This window comes from Pelobates fuscus, chromosome 12, assembly GCF_036172605.1.
Source record: "Pelobates fuscus isolate aPelFus1 chromosome 12, aPelFus1.pri, whole genome shotgun sequence".
Classification (NCBI taxonomy): domain Eukaryota; kingdom Metazoa; phylum Chordata; class Amphibia; order Anura; family Pelobatidae; genus Pelobates; species Pelobates fuscus.
The window spans coordinates 96149849-96173250 of record NC_086328.1 but is presented as its reverse complement, the minus strand read 5'-3'; the positions used below and the strand labels follow the sequence as shown (position 1 = coordinate 96173250).

General features: G+C 47.0%; 1 protein-coding gene across 2 annotated transcripts in view; it reads right to left on the bottom strand.

Moving 5' to 3' along the window:
• Nucleotides 1-23402, bottom strand: part of TSPAN4 (tetraspanin 4) — a 528357-nt gene that overhangs the window by 311554 nt on the left and 193401 nt on the right. For both annotated transcript variants that reach the window (XM_063437235.1, XM_063437236.1), the window contains exon 4: nucleotides 8871-8940. The gene's annotated coding sequence lies outside the window, so the exon portion shown is untranslated. The remainder of the gene's footprint in view (nucleotides 1-8870; nucleotides 8941-23402) is intronic.

Below are 23402 nucleotides of genomic sequence, written 5' to 3'. Positions count from 1 at the left end.
AATGGCTAGTGAGATGCATGGTTGCCGACAGTCTGCGTGCCTCAGCTAATTGGCTGAAAGTGCTCACTGTTCCTGTCAATTCACACCTTAAGCTGATCATCCAAGAACAGAGCTGGGTAATAATTTTTGGATACATTTTACATGCTTGTAAACATAGTGGCCTTTAATATAGCAGAACAAGCATGCTGCTCTATCTTGGTAACTACAATTTAATGCAGAAACTACTCCCAAAAAAATGATAAAGATGAACTTAAAATGTATATATAGCGCTTTTCACTCAGATATATTTGTCTGTAGGAGAGGCTTGCCTAGGACTGGTAATTCTAAATGAGAGCAATGAGAGATAACATGTTAAAAAAAAATATCCTATTTATTGATATGTGTGCATTTAAGAATACTCTACACTCTAAAACTGCAGAGAATCGAGAAGTGAGACTCCAGGAGCATGATCTATACACCAAAACTACTTCATTAAAGCAGATCTGTTGATTTCTAGGGTCTTTGCATATTTTGAAAAGATCCCCCAAACAGACAGATTCAGTTTGGATCTAGTGGCCGCAGGGTGAAAGGGATCGTGGCCACTGCCACCTTCATGCCGCAGGTTATCTTTGGCTTCTGGCGCATTTCTTGCCAGCTATCATTTTGGTGCTGTACTGTCGCTCATGTGCAAAAAAAAAATCACTTCAGCAAATTTACAGGTATGAAAACTGAAATAGGCAAAGCCCTATATTTGACCCTGTAACTTTCCAAAACACCATTGTGACAAGACCAATCTCGCCACTGTGCATTGGAGGAGCCTGGTTGCCCGCCTGCTGCCTTTAGACTATGGCCCCATGTTGAAACGCTTGATTTTCCCCTGCAAAGACATGAAAGCCGGGTCATTCGGTGCTTGCCCTGTTTGAGCGGTGATACCCCAGATAGCTGTGCCATGGAGCCCATTCGTATAATGAAAGACTATGGGAAAGACTTTGGCTCCATGGCAATTAAACTGTATGTGTGTGGTCTGAGCGCCATTCAGTAATAACGTGTGCTCAGACCTAAGCTATCTGGGGATATGTGGCATGTCTGTATTTTATGTAATAAATGTAACCTTGTGTATTTTATTGTATTCTACTGTCTTTTTACTGCCATGTGCTTAATGGAGTTTTGCCTCTGTCCTTGGAGATAATTGGATTACTTCCCAATTATATCCAGGATAGAAGACTCTGTGGAATTGGTTTTGGGCAGAAAAGCCATGCTTCATTTGGTCACAAAGGACTATGATCTATCTTTTAAACCACTGGACCAATTTGTATGATTTTGACGTATGTTTGTATCTGGAGTATGCTGATTCTGAAAATGTAAGTGATGTGAATATGATGCATACTTTTAAAGTTATGAATAATGTACTGTATTTCTCTGCCTGTGATAATTACATTACCCATTGTGTAAGGTAATTGTATCACAGGCAGAGGGGAGGATTGTGTGTGGGAGTGTCTGAGTGTATTGTACGTGTTTATTGGTTGTTTTCCAAAAACATGTGGGTGGTACTAATGTGTATAGAAGAACAATAAACCCACAGCTCTGTCTATTCACTGCTTGACCCTCAACACGGAGCTTTGTCTCGTTCTTGGGGGGATTTACTGTATGCTGTTAGAGACTGACTGCTAGGAGAGTAAACCTATTCGTATGGTTTTTCTTATTCGGCTGTTTACAGCATTCGTATGGTTCTGGTTTGCCTGTTTACGGCATTCTAATGCTTCTCCGGTTCGCTGTATTGGTGTCTACAGTAGCTGTGCCTGTGTCTCTGGAAGGGAAGATCTACTAAACAGCGGTTTAACCCTTTTATGCCTGGGGGGGTTCCAATTGGTGGCAAGCGGCGGGATCGTTCCCACAGCCAGAAGGACAGCTACAGGAGACACCATTCCGTGGATTTACAAGTTGGGGGCTGTGTTTCAAACAGTTGATTTCTACATTTGATAGTAGAGAATGGGAGGGCAGGGGACTGACACACTTAATCCACCTCTGGGAAGGATCTACCTAAAGCCTTTCACACAGCTACAAAAGTACCATGACATCCCCACCTACGCAGTTCTTGTCATTCCTTCAAATACGATCCACAATCCCGGGGCAAAACCAGAGGCGCAACATCTGTAATACAATTCAGTCCTAAGATCTATAGATGATAGAGAAAATATGTGTTGGCCTATTACCCCAAAAAAAGGTATCTCAGTGTGTTATGATGCGAAAACCCCTTTACCTAGCTACACCAAGGAATGGGAAAAAGAATTAGGCTACACTATCCCTCAGAAACAATGGCAAAAGGCTTTTTCCATACACAAAAAATACACCCGATGCATCTCACACATAGAACTTATGAGAAAATTTGCAACAAAATGGTATCTGGTGTCGACTATATTAGCCCATATGTTTAAACACTCCTCGGACAAATGTTGGAGATGTGGCCTAGAGAAAGGGACGAGGCTAAACATATGGTGGGAGTGTTCTAAAATACGCCCTTTCTGGAAAATGAAAACAGAGGTGGTATTGACTGTAACCGGTCAGTCGGTGCAACCATCAGCTACATTTTTCCTGCTCTTTATGCTGCCGGACACTCTAACCAAACCACAAGGTATGCTCGCCTTCCACATCCTTTAAGCTGCGAATGTATCGATCACGAGGAATTGGTAGTCGACCACTGCACCATGGAGAGAAGAAGTGTTACAACAGGTCACAACAAATGGCGGTTATGAGAAAATGGCTTATCTGAGTTCCAACAGAGGCCGACGTCTTATGGATGCCTGGAAATCCTGGGATCAGGGCCGCCATCAGGGGGTGACAACCATAATGGACGCCCAGGCCCCACATGGAGCGGCGAAACTGCCGCAGGTGCCACCCGATGGGCCCTATCAGGGGCACGGTCAGCGCTGCGGCCGGATAATTGCGCGACCAGGCCCCTTTAAAAAGAAATTGCGGCTACACCGCAAGTCAGGGGCGGACTGACCAGTCGGGCACTTCGGACATGGTCCGAGGGCCCGGCTGGGAGGGGGGCCCGCCGCCAGAGCCGCCATCAGGGGGCCCGGCGGCAGGGCCGGATTGCCCCACCGCGGCCTCGGCATCTGTGCATGTAAGTGCCACCGGGTGGCCGGTCCGGTGGCACACTGAAGGGGCCGGGTACATGCTGGAGCCGCCGGGCCGGGTGGCAGCCTCGCCGGTCCGGCGGCACTCCTGTCAGGCTGTCAGTAACGCTGAGGACGGGAGGAGGGGAGGAGCATGTCTCTCTCACATGCTCCTTTGCGGTTCCCACAATTCCCAGCACAGGATGTGGGAACCGCAAAGGAGCATGTGAGAGAGACATGCTCCTCCCTCCTTCCGTCCTCAGCGTTACTGACAGCCTGACAGGAGTGCCGCCGGACCGGCGAGGCTGCCACCCGGCCCGGCGGCTCCAGCATGTACCCGGCCCCTTCAGTCTTCTCTTGGTAAATGGGAGGGGGAAAAATAAAACAGAGAGGGGGAAAAGATAGAGGCAGGGGAAGAAACAGACAGTGGGAAAATAGAGAGACAGGGGGAGGGGAAGGAAAGAGACAGAGGGGGGGGGGGAGAGAGTGACACAGGGAAAGGAGGGAGAAATAGACAGGGGGGGAGAGTGAGACACAGGGGGAGAAAGAAGGGGAATAGAGAGATGGTGGAGGGGGGAGAAAGAGACAGAGGGGAAGAGAGATGTGGGGTAGAGAGAGCCACAGGGAAAGGGGGGAGAAAGAGACAGAGGGGAAGAGATATGTGGGGTAGAGAGAGACACAGGGAAAGGGGGAGAAAGAGACAGGGGACGAGAGATGTGGGGTAGAGAGAGACACAGGGAAAGGGGGGAGAAAGAGACAGGGGACGAGAGATGTGGGGTAGAGAGAGACACAGGGAAAGGGGGAGAAAGAGACAGAGGGGACGAGAGATGTGGGGTAGAGAGAGACACAGGGAAAGGGGGAGAAAGAGAGAGGGGATGAGAGATGTGGGGTAGAGAGAGACACAGGGAAAGGGGGGGAGAAAGAGACAGAGGGGACGAGAGATGTGGGGTAGAGAGAGACACAGGGAAAGGGGGAGAAAGAGAGAGGGGATAGGAGATGTGGGGTAGAGAGAGACACAGGGAAAGGGGGAGAAAGAGACAGAGGGGACGAGAGATGTGGGGTAGAGAGAGACACAGGGAAAGGGGGAGAAAGAGAGAGGGGATGAGAGATGTGGGGTAGAGAGAGACACAGGGAAAGGGGGGGAGAAAGAGACAGAAGGGACGAGAGATGTGGGGTAGAGAGAGACACAGGGAAAGGGAGGAGAAAGAGACAGAGGGGACTAGAGATGTGGGGTAGAGAGAGACACAGGGAAAGGGGGGAGAAAGAGACAGAGGGGACGAGAGACACAGGGAGAAAGGAGAGAGACCCACAAGGGGAGGGGGAGAAAGAGGCAGAGGGGGAAGAGAGACTGGGAAGGAGAGGGGAGACATGGACACAGAGGAGCAGTGAGGGGGAGAAAGAAACATACAGAGGGACTGGGGGAGACAAAAAGGCACACAGTAGGGCTGTATATATAATTGGTGGATCGCCCCAGCCGATCTCTCTCCCCGGTCTGCAGGCACCGTGCGGGCAGCTGGCAGGGAGGGAAGAAGAGAGGACCCGGGAGCTTAGCCTGCAGCTTCTCTGGGTCCTTCTCACGCAAGCACAGAGCGTTGCCGCAGTTACCACGGCAACGCTCCGGCTCTCGCAAGAGTGAACTCTAGCCCTGGAGCTACGGGCTAGAGTTCACTCTCAACACTGCGACCACCAGGGATTCCTGGTGGTCGTAGTAGTGAGAGTGAACTCTAGCCCCATACAAACACTGCCCCCCCACACACACACCATACACATTCACTCACTGCCCCCCATACACACACACTGTCCCCACACACACCCTACACATTTACACACATTGCCTCACACACACACATACACAGACCCCCATACACAGCCCCCCATACTAACATTGCCACACACACCCTATATGTTCACACACACACACACACACACACACACACACTGAACCTTTCACACACACTGCACCCCTCACACATTGCACCACTGCTCCTATACCCTACTACAGCCCCATATCCCAGCAGACCCCAGGTAAGTTTTCAAACTGTTCTTAAACGGTTTGACTACTTACTCTGGGAGGGGGTCCTGGCCCTCCTGGCACCATAACCACTACACAGAGCAGCAGTGGTTATTGTGCATGGATTATTTCTTTAAATAATCTACAAGTGCCCCCGTAGCCAGCCAGCCAGCCCACAAGCCAACCAAGCCACCAGTTAGCCAGCCCACAGGCCAGCCAGGCCAGCAGCCAGCCACAGGCCAGTAGCCAGCCCACAGACTTACAACAAGCCACAGGCTTACAGCCAGCAAGCCCACAGCCTGCCGGCAGTAGCCAGCAAGTCCACAGCCTGCCGGGAAGCCACAGCCTGCCAGCCGCAGCCAGCAAGCCCACAGCCTTCCAGCAACAGTAATTAAGGTAGGATGAGCCAACTTGGCCTAGGTATCAGCAAGCTATGTTGTGTTGCTATATTGTAAATAGGAACCAGAGTGTTGGAGAGACCCCCCTCCAGGCCCCCATTAGACTCCATTGTAGTCTCTAATGGGGCTCGAGTAGATTCTTTCTAACACTCTCTAAATAACACTGAGATAGCCTCTGCTAGAAAGACCCCCCCCCCTCCATGGCCCATTAGCCCTCAATTGTAGTCTCTACTGGGGCCTTGAAGGGATTATTGCACTTTTGTTCCTTGTGTCTAAAGATTGTGTAGGGTGTGGCTGGAGGCGGGACAAGGGTGGGGCTTGCTACGGAGCATGGGTGGGGCCTGTAAGGGGGCCCTTGATTTATTTTGCCCGTGGGCCCTGAGGGTTCTCAGTCCGCCCCTGCCGCAAGTGCTGCTGGGAGGAAGCTTACTCAGCTTACTCCACGTGGGGGGGAGAGCGGAGGAGAGGGAGAGCAGAGGACACCAGAGGCATCCACTCCCATCATCCCCAGCCACCCTCCTGCAACTTAAAGGTAAGAGGAGGGTGGCTGATAAATGAAGTGTGTGTATTTGTCTGTGTGTGTGTGTGTGTATGTCAGTATGCATGTATGTATGTGTGTGTGTATGTCAGTATGTATATCTGTGTGTATGTCTGTATGTATGTGTCTATCTGTATGTGTGTGTGTCTATCTGTATGTGTGTGTGTATGTCAGTATGTATATATATGTCTGTATGTATGTCTGTTTGTCAGTATGTATGTGTGTGTGTCAGTATGTATGTGTGTATGTATGCATGTATGTCTGTGTGTATGTCTGTATGTATGTGTGTATGTATGTCAGTATGCATGTATGTCTGTGTATGTCTGTATGTATGTGTGTATGTGTCTATCTGTATGTGTGTGTGTATGGCAGTATGTATGTGTGTATGTATGTCAGTATGCATGTATGTATGTGTGTATGTGTCTATCTATATGTGTGTGTATGTCAGTATGTATGTCTGTGTGTATGTCAGTATGTATATATGTCTGTGTGTGTCAGTATGTATATATGTCTGTGTGTGTGTCAGTATGTATGTGTGTGTGTGTCAGTATGTATGTGTGTATGTATGTCAGTATGCATATATGCATGTGTGTATGTCTGTATGTCTGTGTGTATGTCTGTATGTGGCGCTATATAAATATCATAATAATAATAATGTGTGTATGTATGTGTGTCTGTGTGTGTGTGTATGTCAGTATGTATGTGTGTATGTATATATCTATCAGTATGTATGTCAGTATGCATGTATGTCTGTGTGTATGTCAGTATGTATGTCAGTATGTCTGTATGTATCAGTGTGTGTGTGTATGTATGTATATCAGTATGCATGTGTATGTATGCCATTATGTATGTCAGTATGTATGTATGTCTGTATGTATGTGTGTGTGTCAGTATGTGAGTATGTATGAACGTCAGTGTGTGTGTGTCTGTATGTCAGTATGTGTATGTGTATCTGTATCTGTGTATGTGTATGTGAGAAATAAAAAAAAATAATCTTTTTATATTTTTACTCTGCCTCCCCACATAGATGGAAGAACATTCCACACACATTATCTTGCAGTCAAGGACTCAGTTTGGGACAATATAGTGGTATGCACTCATGCCCCAGGTTCCACAGCAACCACCCCCAAGGAGACTAACCAGTGCTAGCCACTAAGGAAGTTACCAGAAAAATGCCTGGTTCCCTTTACAAGGTACCGAGACGTGGCTCTGCTACTGGGAAGAACCTTATGGTCCCACCACCCTGAAACTACTCGTTCCTCTTCCTAACTTCTTTTTCTCTTCCTTTGCTATTCCTCTCCATACTCTTGAACAGAATGCTGATATTGATGCGATACTTGTTCTACAAAATAATATTGTAGATGTCTATGAGCTACTGACGGGGCTTGTCTGTCATACAGCCTTTTAATGCCTTTCATTGTATCACCGTCGCTATGGCATTTTATTGTTACCGCAACTTTGTGAATATATGTGATTATCATACTGCAAAAATAAAAGAAATAAAGACGTAAAAAAAAAAAGAAATGAAAGAGAGCACTTAACTTTGAGCTAAGTAAGTATTTGAGTCCTTTACCTACCAGTTATGAATCATTCATTTTTGGGTTTATAGTAACTATATTTTTCTAAGAAATTATTATTTAATTTGTGTTCATTTGGCACATATATATTCCAAATTATTATTAAAAGTGCAAACAAACTACTTAGTAGAATTTTGTGTGAAAAGAATGTTAATTTGATCAATATATTTCAGGTGAAAAATTACAAGATTTAGTAAAAGCATAGATATGGGAGATAAAGTTAAGGCTAAAAAAGCTAGCTCGTTTGCAAGCATAGGCTGATGGGCATGACCATGAGAGTGAACGAGGAGGGTTAGTTTAATCAGATGAAAAGAACAGTTTAGGAAAAAAATGAACTTAGAAAGTGGGAAGAAAGTTGTTGAGAGGCAGCTAGTATACATTCTAGAGCGGGAAAAAGAGGTATATCTGAGTTTCTTTCAGCATATAGATGTTCCTGGAATCCAACGGAACTAAAAAGTTAATCAAAACAGGCAGTAGAGTAAAACAAAAAGGGGCCAAGTAGAAAAACCTCATGGACTCCAACGAAGAAAGGTGAAGGAAAGCGGTTTCCAGCCTTTCCTCATACTGAAAATCTGGACAAGCCTGCCAACATGGCACCTTAATTAAGCTTAATGGAACACTACCGTATTAGAAATACAAATATCTATTCCCAACGCTATAGTGCCCTGGTAGCCATTTAGCTCATTGGCCACCACACATGTAAGGATTAATAATGGTAGTTTACTTACCTTTTTTCTTGCAGCGCCGATTTCTGCACTGCTGTCTTGCCCCCTTGGCTGACATCATGGACACCATTGATCTCAACCAATCCAATGTTTTCCATAGGAAAAGACTGGGAGGCTAGTGCGCATGCGCAGCCAAACACAGCTTTGTAAGATCGTGTGATTGAAACACAGTTTTCTGCTATTTCACCAGAAGCGCCTCCAGTGGCTGAGTTACAAGTTATGGTAGTGAGATCATGGTAGTGATTGACAGGGAGTAAAAATGGAAAATGGATGTATAGTGATCAGGGCTATAAGCCATATCAAGAAAATTGGGTTTAAGAATAGATTAATTTTAGATTTAAAAAAAAAATCACTATACGTCGCTCCACAAGAAGGGGTAAATGAAGATACTGTATCTACTAAGATGGGTAGACTGGACTTAATATGGACATAGACAACATTTTATCATTTAATATGTGAGTTAATGACTCATGTAACATTTAGTGTCTTTGTTTGAAAAGTGGATATAAAACTTCAGACTTACCTTCTTTATTGGGCTTGCAAAAACCAACACTGTGGGTGTGAGCTCCACACTCCGCACTTGTAAAATGAACCTGGAAAGAAAGCAAGAAATGTGGTAATTAGAACTTCTTGGAGTGACAAGCCACGATATCTGCACAGGAGACTACACACCAAAGTCTACAGCAAGTACAGCAAAGCTGCAAATGAGTAAAGTCAGGCAATCCTATAATTAGGTGGGCTGTCAGTTATCCAGTATGGGAGACTCACTAGCAGTAAATGGAAGGGCCGCCTCATGGCTTTATTAGACTTACTTGTAACAGATGCCATTATTTTGTTAAAAAGGACACTATGAGCAACACCAACACAACTTTAATGCTTTTGAGATCATAAATCATCCCTTTAGCATGCTCAGCTATCCTCATGTTTTATAAAAAATAAATAATAGTTTAGCAGCTTTCTGTACATTAGGCCTGCCTACTTAGCCACACCTCCTTTTTTCAGAAACTATAATCCTGCATGGTGTTCTCTAAGCACGTATGGACCTTTTGGATCAACAGCAAAAAACATATGTGAGGAAGGCTGAACTTGATGGACGCAAGTCTCTTTTCAGCTATGCAACTATGTAACTATGTAACTATGTGACCTGATCCATTGATAGGAGTAGCTGAGTTGATCCGGGAAAAGCCAAACAGACAACTATTCATGAAGTCTCACACAGATCTCTCCTAGATAGTTTTTTTCCCAGCTCCCCTACTCTAATGCAACAGTCCTCCCCGTGCTCTAATAAGGGTGGCAGCCGACCTCCAATTGCCCCCTCAATTGGGAGGTTTATAATACTGTACGTAGATAGTCGCAAGAAATAATTCTACTTCAGACTATTTGTCCGGAAAATAAAATTGTGTAGGTCAATTCCTTTGTGTGGTGTTTCAGTTCGGACTAATTTCATTAATTCGTTTTGGGGGGAAAAAATAGTCAGACTATCCAAAAGGAACCGAAAACTAGCCAACAGCAAAATATCTACATAAAATAAATGTTGTGTTTAAATTTTGCAGACTACTGATAGGAGTCTTTTTTCGCCATTTGGTTCACAGACAAAGGGAGAAGAAGTAACCAAACCAGGGGTACGGGGTGGTGGAAGAGCGCAGAAAAAATACATAAATAAAAATCCATATTTATTTCTGTATCATATAGATATATATTTATTTTTTTATTGCTCTTCCCTTTTTTTGCCTCTTTTGGTGATTTCCCACTTGATCTGTGAATAAAATCAGCATTTAGTGGCTGTCCCCTAACCATCGTTTTTCCCATCAAGTAACTTTTTTTTTTGTGTCACGGACAGAACTACAAATCACTTAATAAACAAAACCGTTCATCCGTTATTGGTTTCCATAGCTTTGTGATTCGGCCCTAGCGTTTTGGAGTTACGGAATTTTAAACAACCACAATACAGTTGAAACCAAATGCACAAAATTGTCACGGCGCACTCTATAGGAACAGATATCTATACACTGGAAATTAATCTTTGCGACAATGAGGACATTTAATTCGACTTGTCTCCTTTCTGTAAGTCGCATAGAGTTCTTTTCAATACTATCATTTTTTTCCAGCCTAATTTCACCCTTTTCCTTGCCTTTATTTCTACGTCTTACTGGGATTATTTTATATTATTTATTTGTCTGTCTCAAGTCATGAATCCTTTTCAAACTGTGTATTCATAGCTCCCTTCTTCCCTTATCTAGCTGGTGAACCATTTATATTTTCACAAGCCGCTGCTCCCCCTCTGCATTTTATTTCATGTTAAACATCAGGCGGATGCATTCCCTTATCTCCCAGAACCCAAAGCTTGTGTGAGTGATCCGGCAGATGTGTTAGCATGGCTACAGTTCAATGGCTTGCCTTTTTTCTAGGGGATTCGCAAATAATGAGAACGCAAGTTTGTACTGTGTACAAACAAATATAAAAGTGGCCTTTACAAAACTATAACATGAGATTTTTTTTTTCTACAGGAGTTTTATCCCAGTTGCAATATTTTTTTGTTTCTTTTGAAACCATTCTTGGGCCACTATAATGTACCGATACAGAATGAGGCCAGTTTCATTAGCATTCTATTTAGTGTCACACAGAGTATAGTACAATTACCATTATTGTCTATGTAAATATAAAAAGGCTCAAATAGTAGATATGGAAACATTCTTCTTTACGTATGCCCAGAACTTATGTATGCTACTCTCATTTTTACTATCACTGAACCAGATGAATTACATTGTCCTTTTTCTATAGTTCCCATTGTTAAGGATGTCAGAGCCCTGTCCTTCTCGGAGTAACAATATTTAATCTGTGACCTTGGAGGGGGAGTCCTTGGTGCAGGAATATTTGTGTCCGTCTCTGCAGTTAATTTTTTCTTTCCACTAATCCCTAGAGAAGAGAGTTGAGGGTGAGGACCCTTACAGGCCCCTTGTAGTATTACCGAGATGGGCTAAATAGGTCACCGGGCAGTCTGATGAAGCGGTGCTAGATAGCCTCTATGAGAACCATAAGACAGCAAACACTAAACAGAGAAATCGAGGTTGTTTTTTTATGAGACGGAAATGTCATAACAGTAAACAGGATAACTGTAGAACCTCCTGATATATGGTTCTCCTGCTATGATCTGCCACTCATTGCTTACCATAAATAGGAATTGACAGGTAAGGTATCTTTCTGAAGGTTTTTATAAAAATCTACTTATTTGCCAGAAACTATGTAAACGCAATGCAGATAAAATTTTATTAAATGTCCTGCAAATTTGTGTCAGATACATCTAAAGCAGTTTTCTTCACAATGCCTCGTGCTGCAAAGCTAACTTTTTTTTCTCTTCCAGCTTTTACCCACAACAACGTCGCCATGAGTAATACCTTGTGCGTTAATGGTATAATATTGGGCAACTTGCAAAATAATGGAGCTAACTATGGAAAGGAAAAAAAAATGGAGCTAACTACACTGTCAATATGAGCGCCATTTGATAAAAACAGTTGGTAAAGTGTTTACCAACGATGTCCATGAAATGAAATTACTGTGACATTCTAACTGGGTAAGATAACAAAGCTGTGTTTTTAGTTTTATTGATCCAGAAGAAGACAAATACAATTACGCAATGACACATTGGATAATTAGATCTCATTATAAGCTCGTTCGTTCAGTGAAGGATAAGGCAAGAAACCAAGGCTGTGTACCTTCCATTTAACCCTTTCTACTTACAAAACCAATATTTCATTAGCAGAGAAGACTTGTGGACCCAATGCATGTCTGGGAGGTTTCATTATTGTATTTGCACGTTCATACATGGCCGCTCAAACCTTGTACTAGCCATTGTTAAAAAATATTTAGCAGATTTTTTTTTAATATCGCATCTTCATCGACTTTTCTTCAAAGCTTTCTTGAAGAACTTTGCCAACTCATTTTTGCGCATGTGTGGATCACCTTATCGAATGACAACTGTCATCTTCTTGTAAATATGTGAGGCCATTTTAAAGGAGGATCCATGAAACTTTCACTACAGAAATATGCATGGATCCTTATTTTATAACTCAGGAAAGGAGTTTAAGCATGTGTGGGATAGGCATAAGGCCATCCTAACTATAAGATAAGGCCAGGGACTAATGAAAGTATTTAGAAAATTGGGCAGACTAGATGGCCCGAATGGTTCTTATCTGCCGTCACATTCTATGTTTCTAATATATTTCATTTAATAAACCTGTAACTAATTGGACTTTTAGCCATTATTTGGTGGACATTCACATTCTGCATTATCACTCAGTACTGTTCAATGGATGGGTAGTATTCGAAAACAAATTACCAGGGATATTTGCAATACTCTCATATAGGCAGAATGTTCTTAGAGAGCTTTGCATGGTGTATAGAGCATTTAATAATACACACATCCTGTGCTTGCTGGGGAAAATTCCATGGTATTCCTCCTATTGTTGCACACCAGGGGACAAACCTAACAGGACCTAAAGATTGTGACTGTCCTGCCTAACCCAGACCTGTCAAAAGGCATGCAATAGCCAATTCTCCTCTTCACTGTTCCTCATTGCCAAACCTGTGACTTACATTCTGCAAGTTGAGCTCTTCCCACACCAGCACTGTTCTTACTACTTCAGAAACCAGTCACACTCTGAAATTAGTAAAACAATATGCGGGTAGAGTAAATGTTTTCTTGCTCCAAAATAGAGGGTACCAGTATACTCTTATATCATTCCCATAATCAGAGCCTTAAAGAGACACTACAAATTGAACACCGATCTTTATGTTTATACATCTGATTAGGGAGCTATGTTCCATCCAAAGAGCAATGCTTTCCAATATTTCAATTGGACAAACAGGGACATTTTAATTTTAGGGGTGTGGCCAGAGGTGGCATTATTCTGAGATATTTTAGGTAACTTACCAATAACAATTTAGGCAGCTATAAACGTATTTGGAACAAAGTATCTTTTTTACACACAATGATTATTACAAATAATTTTAGTTTAAAGGAGCACTATATGTACCCCGCAGTATTATTTTTGCCAAATTTCAATTTAGTTTTAGTCATAGCCTTCTGACTAAAAAAGCCATTTTTGTTGTATTTTAGTCATCTGAATAGTTTTAGTCTAGATTTAGTTGACTAAATCTCCAGTAGATTTTAGTCGACACAAGAAAAATATAATGGATTTAGTTAAAGCCTCTGTCTCTTTCGCCCCTTCCCCAGCCCCTCTGTGTCTCTTTGTGTCCCCCCGAGCCCCTCTGGGTGTCTCTCACCCAAGTCCAGGTCGGTCTCTATTGCCACTTCCCCAACCCTCTGTGTCTCTTTGTGTGTTTCCCAGCCCCTCTGGGTGTCTCCACCAAAGCCCCTGTCTGTATCCTTTCCTTCTGCCCCAGTCATCTGTGAATCTTTGCCCCACAACCCTTACAAGCCCCTCTGTCAGTCTCTTTTTCTCCACAGTCCTGTTTGTGTTCTCTTACCCCCAGCACCTTGTCTCTTGCTTCCCAAACCCCTCTATGTTGCTTTGTGTCCACCCTAGCCCCTCCATGCATCTCATCTCCCCCACCCCCCATGTTCCTCCCCCCAACCCCTCCACGTATCTCATTCCCTCCAAACCCTCCATGTGCTGATTTCCACCCCCAGTCCCTCCATGTATTCCATTCTCCCAGCCCCTCCATGTGTCTCATTCCCCAAGCCCCCTCATGTGTCTCATTCCCCAAGCCCCCTCATGTGTCTCATTCCCCAAGCCCCCTCATGTGTCTCATTCCCCAAGCCCCCTCATGTGTCTCATTCCCCAAGCCCCCTCATGTGTCTCATTCCCCAAGCCCCCTCATGTGTCTCATTCCCCAAGCCCCCTCATGTGTCTCATTCCCCAAGCACCCTCATGTGTCTCATTCCCCAAGCCCCCTCATGTGTCTCATTCCCCAAGCCCCCTCATGTGTCTCAGTCCCTCAGCCCCCTCATGTGTCTCAGTCCATCAGCCCCCTCATGTGTCTCAGTCCCCTCATGTGTCTCAGTCACTCAGTCCCCTCATGTGTCTCAGTCCCTCAGCCCCCTCATGTGTCTCAGTCCCTCAGCCCCCTCATGTGTCTCAGTCCCTCAGCCCCCTCATGTGTCTCAGTTCCTCAGCCTCCTCATGTGTCACATTCGCTCAGCCCCTTCATGTGCCTCATTCTCCCAGCCCCCTCATGTATCTCATTCTCCGAGTCCTATCATGTATCTCATTTACAGAGCTCCCACATGTTAATACCTCAATCCCCTCCATGTGTCTCAATTCCCCAGTCCCCCAGTGTCTCAGTCCCCCAGTCCCCATGTGCCTTATATCCTCTCCTCACTCCCCCATGTGTTAATTTTAGCAGAAAATTTCAATTTCGTTTAAGTAATAGTCTCTTAACTAAAAAGACGTTTTAGTTGTTTTTTAATCATCTGAATTGTTTTAGTCTTAGTCGACTATTTCACCAAACTTTTAGTCGGCTAAATCTGATGAAATTTCTTAGTCTATGAAAATAACACTAGTACCCAGTCCACTTTATCTCATTAAAAAAATGGCCTGGGCATACTGGCCCTCTAGTTTTAGTCTTGCAATGTAATACATTTCCGTTTAGTAGATATGGCAATATTTTATTTCCAAAGCTAAGCTAACCGCTGGTGGATATCTTCCAAAAAGTCACTAGAGGAGTTTCCACTGCAATAACATAGTCAGATTTGATAATTTTATCAATGCTTCTCATAGAGAGCATTTTACTGGATGATCGTGGTGTTTTGCTGTGCATGCGCTACTTGTCCCCAATGCTTCTCTGTGAGAAGCATTGAATTGGTCAAGAACGTGGAAGACATTAGCATGCTTGCTGATGAAAGATAAGGATCGGGTGACTGCAACAACGGTGTCTCCAGGCTGCAAACAAGGTAAGTAAAATATATTTAACTTAAATTTTAACACAGGAAACAAGATGCAGGGTCATAATTATGGTAGGGAACCTATATATTAAGATTACAGATTATAGATTATTTTGGAACTATAGGTTCCTATTAAAGTCACATTACTGTGAGTATTAGTGTTTTGGAGCTACAATTCACAAATCAAGAACATTTCAACAGGACATTAAAATAGAAAAAAGGGACAGGGATTTGGGTCCAAAATAGGGACTGTGCCTTCAAATCAGGGACAGTTGGAAGGTATGGAAAGAGTGTCATGTATGGCTATACTTTGCCTCGCAACTGTCAACAATTATCTGAATCTCTTATTTGGAAAGAAAACAAAAAATACTTGGTTGTAAGTGCAGGACCTCCACCAAATTATGTGGAAGGAACAGAGACCAGCTCTGCTGGCCCATGTAAATTATATATTTGTAAATTTACAAGGCGGATTTGTGGTGCAAAGTTATTTCTGCACTCAAGAGGAAAATCCAGCAAGAGTCTACACCCGAATTCAAGCAATTTCCCCAGTCAACCGAGCCTGTATTACAGAAACATAGAGTGTGACGGCAGATAAGAACCATTCGGCCCATCTAGTCTGCCCAATCTTCTAAATACTTTCATTAGTCCCTGGTCTTATCTTATAGTTAGGATAGCCTTATGCATATGCCACGCATGCTTAAACTCCTTTACTGTTTTAACCTCTACCACTTCAGCTGGAAGGCTATTCCATGCATCCACTACCCTCTCAGTAAAGTAATACTTCCTGATATTATTTTTAAACCTTTGTCCCTCTTGTTACGGTTGCCTCCAGGCTGGCTGGAAGTTGGACCATAGAAAGGATGCTCCTAGCACTTACCAAAGGACCATCAGCACCGTAGACACCATAACTACTGCGTAGACACCATAAGAACTGCAGACTCCACGAACCGCCGCTGCTGGGCTAGGATTTCGCCATCTGCTATCCACCCTGGACCTACGACCAGGCTCCAGGTTCCAGTAGGTGAACCTCTTCCTTCTGTAGAGCGAAGCAGGATCAGGAACAAGAGCTCTTACAAGAGCTCAGTAGCTAAGGGAGTATGAAGAACATAGCAATCCCTGTAGTATATTACAGCTGTCCCCTACAAACATGAGTCAAGGCTGCAAGTTAGAGGGTCAAGTCATTCTGTTTATTGGCACCCAAAGGGCTTTCTTTTATGCAGGTTTCCCTTAGATAGGACCACCCACAGGGTTTTACAGAACAGTCAATCACACACGTACATTACAGAAAACACTCCCAGCAATTACACACAAAATCCTCCCCCTCTGCCTATGATATAATTATGGTACACAATACTTAACATAATTATCACAGGCAGGAAAAATACAGTTTTTACACATACACTGTAACTTTAAAACCATACATCCAATCTCCATATAAATTACATATTTATTATCAGCACACTTTAAATATAAACATTACCAAAAATCCCACCAGTAGATCAAAAGTTAGACGGAAGTCCTTTATGACCAAGCACATATTCCTGCCCAAAACAGTTCCATAGATTTGGGCTGTGCGGCTGGTCAATTTTATGCAGAAAAACGACTAAGTCCCATTCGAACGTGCGTTCGAATCTTCAGTGTAGGAGACGGTAAGGGTCAGCGGTGTTCGGTGAAATGTGTAGCCGATTTAAGTTCCATGGATTTGGCTACACATACCACTGACCTCGTTCGAATGAACAAAGATGGCTGCCACCACGTGTTCGTTTGCACGAACTGCGGCCACCCAGCGGTCGGCAATTTACCTACAGCAGGCTGCCAGCCTGGGACGTAAATTGCCTGCACACTTCCACTTCTGGGTGGTCCGCCTGTGTGGTACTTGGTTCAGTAAGCCCCATTTACTGAACCAAGTGGGAGAAAGCCAGGAACACAGTATATTAAAGGATTGGGAACACCGTCTTAAAGGGGCATTGTTCAACAAAGTCACAATATGTCCCCAGACGGTTCTTAAAGGGTCATACACACCCAATAAAAGTCCATACGTTTTCAGAGGCACAATCTCCCAGGGGCCATAGTCATGAGGAAGAAGGCTGGCAAATAGGCTTCTCCACAACTCAGGGAAGCAGGGCAATTTGTCATTTAAAGGGCCAGTTACAAATGGCAGTCTGTAACACCTCTAATTTAAGACTATGTCCTCTTGTTGTGGTAGTTTTTCTTCTTTTGATTATAGTCTCCTCCTTTACTGTGTTGATTCCCTTTATGTATTTAAATGTTTCTATCATATCCCCCCTGTCTCGTCTTTCCTCCAAGCTATACATGTTAAGATCCTTTAACCTTTCCTGGTAAGTTTTATCCAGACACCTCCCTGGACTGACAAGGAAGGGGGGACATGACTGCGGCTAGGATAAGGAGTCTTAAAGGAAGAGCAGATGGGAGGGGGATATATGGATACATAGTTGCTAAGATGGAAGACAGTTATAAGGACAGTGAGGGGAGGGGACTTACCAGTCAGCTCTTGGAAGTGCAGGGATCCTGACTTTCAGATTTTCAGATTTGCATCTGTCTTTCTTTGCTGACCCCTTAAAAAAAAAAAAAAAAAAAAAAATATTATAGACATTATTCTTAAAAAGTTTTATACTTACCTGTTCCTGAATTTTGAGAGTGATGGACGTTTCCCAGGAATCGTTGGTGGCCCTGTTGCAGGCTTATCGGGCTGCACATGGTGCAGGCTCGTTAGCAGAGGTGTTGGCCGGCATGGATGGCGTCCCCGGTGAAGAGGCTCGACCTGTGGAAGGTGGGCGGCGGGCCAGGCGTTCAAGGCCGCCGTCGCGACTGTCTCCCAGCCCGGTGAGAGGAGGTCGTGAAGGCCGAAGAAGCCGGCGAGCTGGAGTGGCTGGGAATGTGGAGCCGAGCCTGGTGTCGTCCCCCCGAGCGATCCGGTCCCAGGTGAGAGCTGCGGCTGCGTCCGGCAGCCATTTCCAAGATGGCGATTCGGCGGGAAGATCCAGGAGCCCTCCACCTTCTCTTCCGGCGCGGCCGGAAGTGACGTCACGACGCCGGTCGCGCACGGCCGGCGCGCCGGATATGACGACAGCAGCCGGCGACGGGCAAAACCCGGAAGTGGGTGCCCGCGCCGGAAATAGGACGCCGGGCGCCCGGAGACCACAAGCGCCGGCGGAAGAAGGCGGCAATAGGGGTGCTGTGAGCCGGACAGCAGCCCCAAGGAGATGGGAGTCCCCAGGACCGGCCGGTTCATGGGGTGCCGCGGATCAGGCGGCAGCCTCAAGATTGCAGTACTGCCAGGATGCCGGCGGTCGGGAGGCCGTGTCGGCTGCAGCCCCTCTGGGAGCTGGGAGGCTCCAGGGGGAGTCCGGTGAGGAGGAGGAGTCTGAGGAGGAGCGAGAAGGTGAAGGAGGATGGCCCCTGCGCCTCCCCTCATTTGGTGAGTCAGCATGCGCAGGCGCCTGGGGTGCTGCAGGGAGTTCAGGTCAGGATAGCGAGGTGTTGCGCCTGCTGAGGATGTTAGTGGAGGGGCAAGCCAGGGGTACTGGTCTAGGGGCTCAGGGTCCCGGTAGTGCGGATAGTTTGAGGGGTCATGGGGTTGGGGTGGTTTCCTTTCTCCCAGGGTGTGAACTGGCTCCCCTAGGTTTACATGTGCCAGCGGAGGTGCAAGAGAAGATTATTCGTGGTGAGTATGTGGATCTCCTTTCTCTCGTTCCGCCAGACAAGGAGTCCGTGGACAGACCGCGACGTGGCGAACAATTGGAGGGAGAAAAGGGTAAGGCTATCCCGCGTACGTTCGGTAATTGGCTGCAAGGATTTAATATCTTTGCCAGCGTACTAGTGCGCCGTTTCCCTGAGAGGGCCCCCTCTTTATTTGGTTATTTGGACTTAATTTGGGGCGCCTACAAGGTTTATGGAGGGCAATGCTGGTTCAAATACGACCAGCAATTCCGCCAGAAGATGGCGGCGTGTCCGGGTATGGGTTTTGGGGTGCAGGACGGCAGCCTGTGGCTGCTACTTATGACCCCGTGTAGACCCTCTCCCTTTTCGGGGGCGGCCGGCGTCCCCACGGGTACGTCGGCAGGTCAGAGGAAGGGAGTCTGTTGGCTCTTCAACGAGAGCCACTGTAAGTGGTTTAGCTCCTGCAGATTCCGGCACGAGTGTGCCCACTGTGGGGGAGCCCACCCGGCTCTCCGTTGTTTCAAGAAGGGCAGACCATCTGCCTCCAAGGGCTCTGGTAAGGACGACGTTCCTCGCAGAGAGGACTCCAGTGAGCGTGGAAAAGATGCGTCCATGGCTCGTCCAGTATCCTAAGAGGGACGTTGCCAGCCTCTTGTTCGACGGTTTCACAACGGGTTTCTGGATTCCCTTTGTGCTGTCGGACGAGGGCCAGTTCGCGGACAATCTTCGGTCCACGCGGGGAAAAGAGGTTTTGTTACAAGAAAAGTTGGAGGCGGAGATTCAACGGGGCCGCATGGCCGGCCCCTTTGATTCCCCCCCATTCCACAACCTGAGGGTGTCTCCGCTGGGTCTGGTACCCAAAAAGGATCCGGGAGTTTTTCGATTGATTCACCATCTCTCGTACCCTTCGGGGTCGTCGGTCAATGATGACATTGACAGGGATGCGTGCAGGGTACATTATGCGTCTTTCGACTCGGCATTGCTCCTCCTGCGGCGGGCCGGTCGTGGGGCGTTATTAGCAAAATCGGACATTGAATCGGCCTTTCGTTTGTTGCCGGTTCATCCGGATTGCTTTCACTTGTTGGGGTGTTTCGCTAACGGTTGCTTCTATTATGATATGTGTATGCCCATGGGCTGCGCTATCTCTTGTTATCATTTCGAACTGTTTTCTTCTTTTTTGGAGTGGGTCACGTCCAGAGTTGCGGGTTTGTGTTCGTTGACACATTACCTGGATGATTTTTTGTTTGTTGGTCCGTCGGGTTCCCAGGATTGTACAGCGTTGCTTCAGGCATTCCGGCGGGTGGCGGCTGAGTTCGGGGTTCCTGTGTCCGAACAAAAAACGGTTGGCCCGGTGTTGGTCCTTTCATTCTTGGGTATCGAAATCGACTTCCGGAAGAGAAGTTGGAGGGGTTGCTGCGGTTGGTGGACTTAGTCAAAGGTTCCAAGAAGGTTCAGTTGCGTCAGATGCAGGGCCTGTTGGGGCACTTGGTTTTTGCATGTCGGGTGTTACCGATGGGTCGGGCATTTTGTCGTAGATTGTCCTTGTCCACGGTGGGGGTGAAGGAACCTTTCCATTACATTCGGATCACGAGGCGCCTTCGGGCGGATCTGGCAGTGTGGAGCTCCTTCCTCAGACGTTACAACGGGCACTCTTGCTGGTTGAGGGAGGCCACCACCAATGCTGCCTTGGATCTGTTTACCGATGCCTCGGGGTCAGTTGGTTTTGGAGCGTATTTTCGGGGTCAGTGGTGCGCGGGGGAGTGGCCGGAGGAATGGCAGTCTTCCCCATTTCGAAGGAATTTGACCTGTTTGGAACTGTTTCCGATAGTGGTCGCCCTGGAACTGTGGGGTGAGGAGCTGAGAAATCACACGGTGGTCTTTCACACGGACAACATGAGTGTGGTCCATGTGATTGCCCGATCGTCCTCCTCGTCCCCTCCAGTGTTGGCTCTTCTCCGTCACCTCGTGCTCCTTAGTCTTCAGTTTAATGTTTGGGTGCGGGCGCAACATGTCCCGGGTGTGCAAAATGTGGTGGCTGATGCATTGTCTCGCTTGCAGTGGGAACGGTTTCGCGAGGCAGCGCCGGAGGCGCGGCGGACCGGTCTGCAGTGTCCGGACTCCTTATGGAAGCTCGATTTCGAGGCCTGATGGGCTTGGTATCGGACTCCTTGGCGGAGGCTTCCTGGAAGGCATACCGGGCAGTGTGGAAACAGTGGCTGTCGGCAGCACGGGACGGGGATGTATCCACGGAAATGGGACGTACGGAGGCGACTCTTGTGTTGCTGGATGACTTGGTCAGGAGAGGTAGGTCTTGCGCAGTAGCGGAGAAGGCGCTGGCTGCCCTGTCTTTCTTGTTTCGATTTATGGGCTGGCGGGATGTTACTAAGGAATTTGGGATCCAGAGGGTGGTGAAGGGGTGGCGACTGCGGCGTCGCCCGGATCGTCGTCGTCCGATTTCGGTGGAAATGTTGCGGCGGATTCTTTTTAGTCTTGCCGCGGGTCTGTGGCTCGGATTATGTATCGAAGTTGTTTCGCGTAGCCTTCTCGGTCTGCTTTTTTGGAGCCTTTCGCATCGGCGAGTTGGTAGCCCCGAGCAAGGGGAAGGCCTCGCCTTTGGCATTGTCGGATGTGCGGTGGTCTACTTCCTCCGTTGACATTTTTGTGCGGCGCTCTAAGACGGACCAGGCGGCCCGGGGTGCCTGGGTTCGTTTAGGGGCCACGAGGGATGTCGTCTGTCCTGTCGGGGCTTTTCACGATTTTCTGGAGGTGCGCCCGGAGCGGGGAGGCCCTTTGTTGGCTCACGCGGATGGGTCTCCCCTAACACGCTATCAGTTCTCGGCAATGCTGAAGAGAGCATTGGCCGCGGGTGGTATGGAAAGTCAAGGGTTTTCGGCCCATTCCTTTCGGATTGGGGCGGCTACCCAGGCAAGTGTTTTGGGTTACTCGGCTGCGGGCATTAAACGCATTGGAAGATGGGAGTCGGGGCGTTTTAAGTCTTATGTCCGACCTCATATGCTGTAACCCTCTTCTCGTTGTAGGTGGGCGGCCCCGGTACGTGTGGATACTAGGGCATTCCTACGTGTACTGGGTAGCTAGGCGAGCTGAAGACCGGGCCTATGGACGAAATTTGGGGTTCTCAGTGGACGTGGCCCGAGTCAGGTGGAAGGGCATTAGGGGCCTCCGATGGCAGCAAGTATATCCTGAGTTCGTGGAGCTCCGTAAGTTTGTGTCAGGGCCGGTGGTGGTGGTGGTCCATGCGGGCGGGAACGACTTGGGGGTTTCCAGGACTGTGGACCTTCTCCACGCGATTCGGCACGACTTGGCGAGGTGCATGGCGCTGTTTCCGGACATGACCTTGGTTTGGTCGGAGGTGGTTTCCAGGCCGTGCTGGCGCGCGCTGCCGCACTCGCGCGGTTTGGAGAAGTGCCGGCGCAAGCTGAACATTGCAGTGGGGAAATTTGTCCGGCGGCTAGGTGGGGTGGTCGTTCGACACGTGGAGCTGGAAGGGGAGAACCAGAACTTAATGAGGAGGGATGGGGTCCACTTAAACGAGATAGGTTTGGACATCCTGAACACGGGTTTGCAGAGTGGGATTGAGGCTGCGCTGTCGGCGGGGGGCGCGATGACGGCAGGAGGCGTGAGGGGAAGTCGTCATCGCGGTGGCGGGAGTCCTGGCCAGCGCAGGCAGAAGTGATGGAGTTGCCGAGGAGGCTTGGGGAGTCGCAGCCTGTTGGGAGCTGATGGCGGAGGCAGGCTGCTCATGGACTCATGGTTTGTGGGGATAGACCTGTCTGTTGGGCAATCACCCCAACAGCTGACAGTATTTATGTTGCTGGCATGGAAAATTAATAAAGCTGTGGCCGATGCCCTTACCCAACTTTATACGGTCTCTGTGTGTCATTGGGAAAGGGGGGCACCGGGTGGGTGGTACAGTCATCTAGACAGCAGTCAAGACACCTCCCTGGACTGACAAGGAAGGGGGGACATGACTGCGGCTAGGATAAGGAGTCTTAAAGGAAGAGCAGATGGGAGGGGGATATATGGATACATAGTTGCTAAGATGGAAGACAGTTATAAGGACAGTGAGGGGAGGGGACTTACCAGTCAGCTCTTGGAAGTGCAGGGATCCTGACTTTCCCGCCCTCCCGCCCTTAGGACATTTGGTTATTGAAGGAAGGTGGGTTTTGTTTCTGGTGCTTGTTGTTGGTTGTCTTTTCTTGTTTTGTCACAGCATGCGGGAGTCCTGGCCAGCGCAGGCAGAAGTGATGGAGTTGCCGAGGAGGCTTGGGGAGTCGCAGCCTGTTGGGAGCTGATGGCGGAGGCAGGCTGCTCATGGACTCATGGTTTGTGGGGATAGACCTGTCTGTTGGGCAATCACCCCAACAGCTGACAGTATTTATGTTGCTGGCATGGAAAATTAATAAAGCTGTGGCCGATGCCCTTACCCAACTTTATACGGTCTCTGTGTGT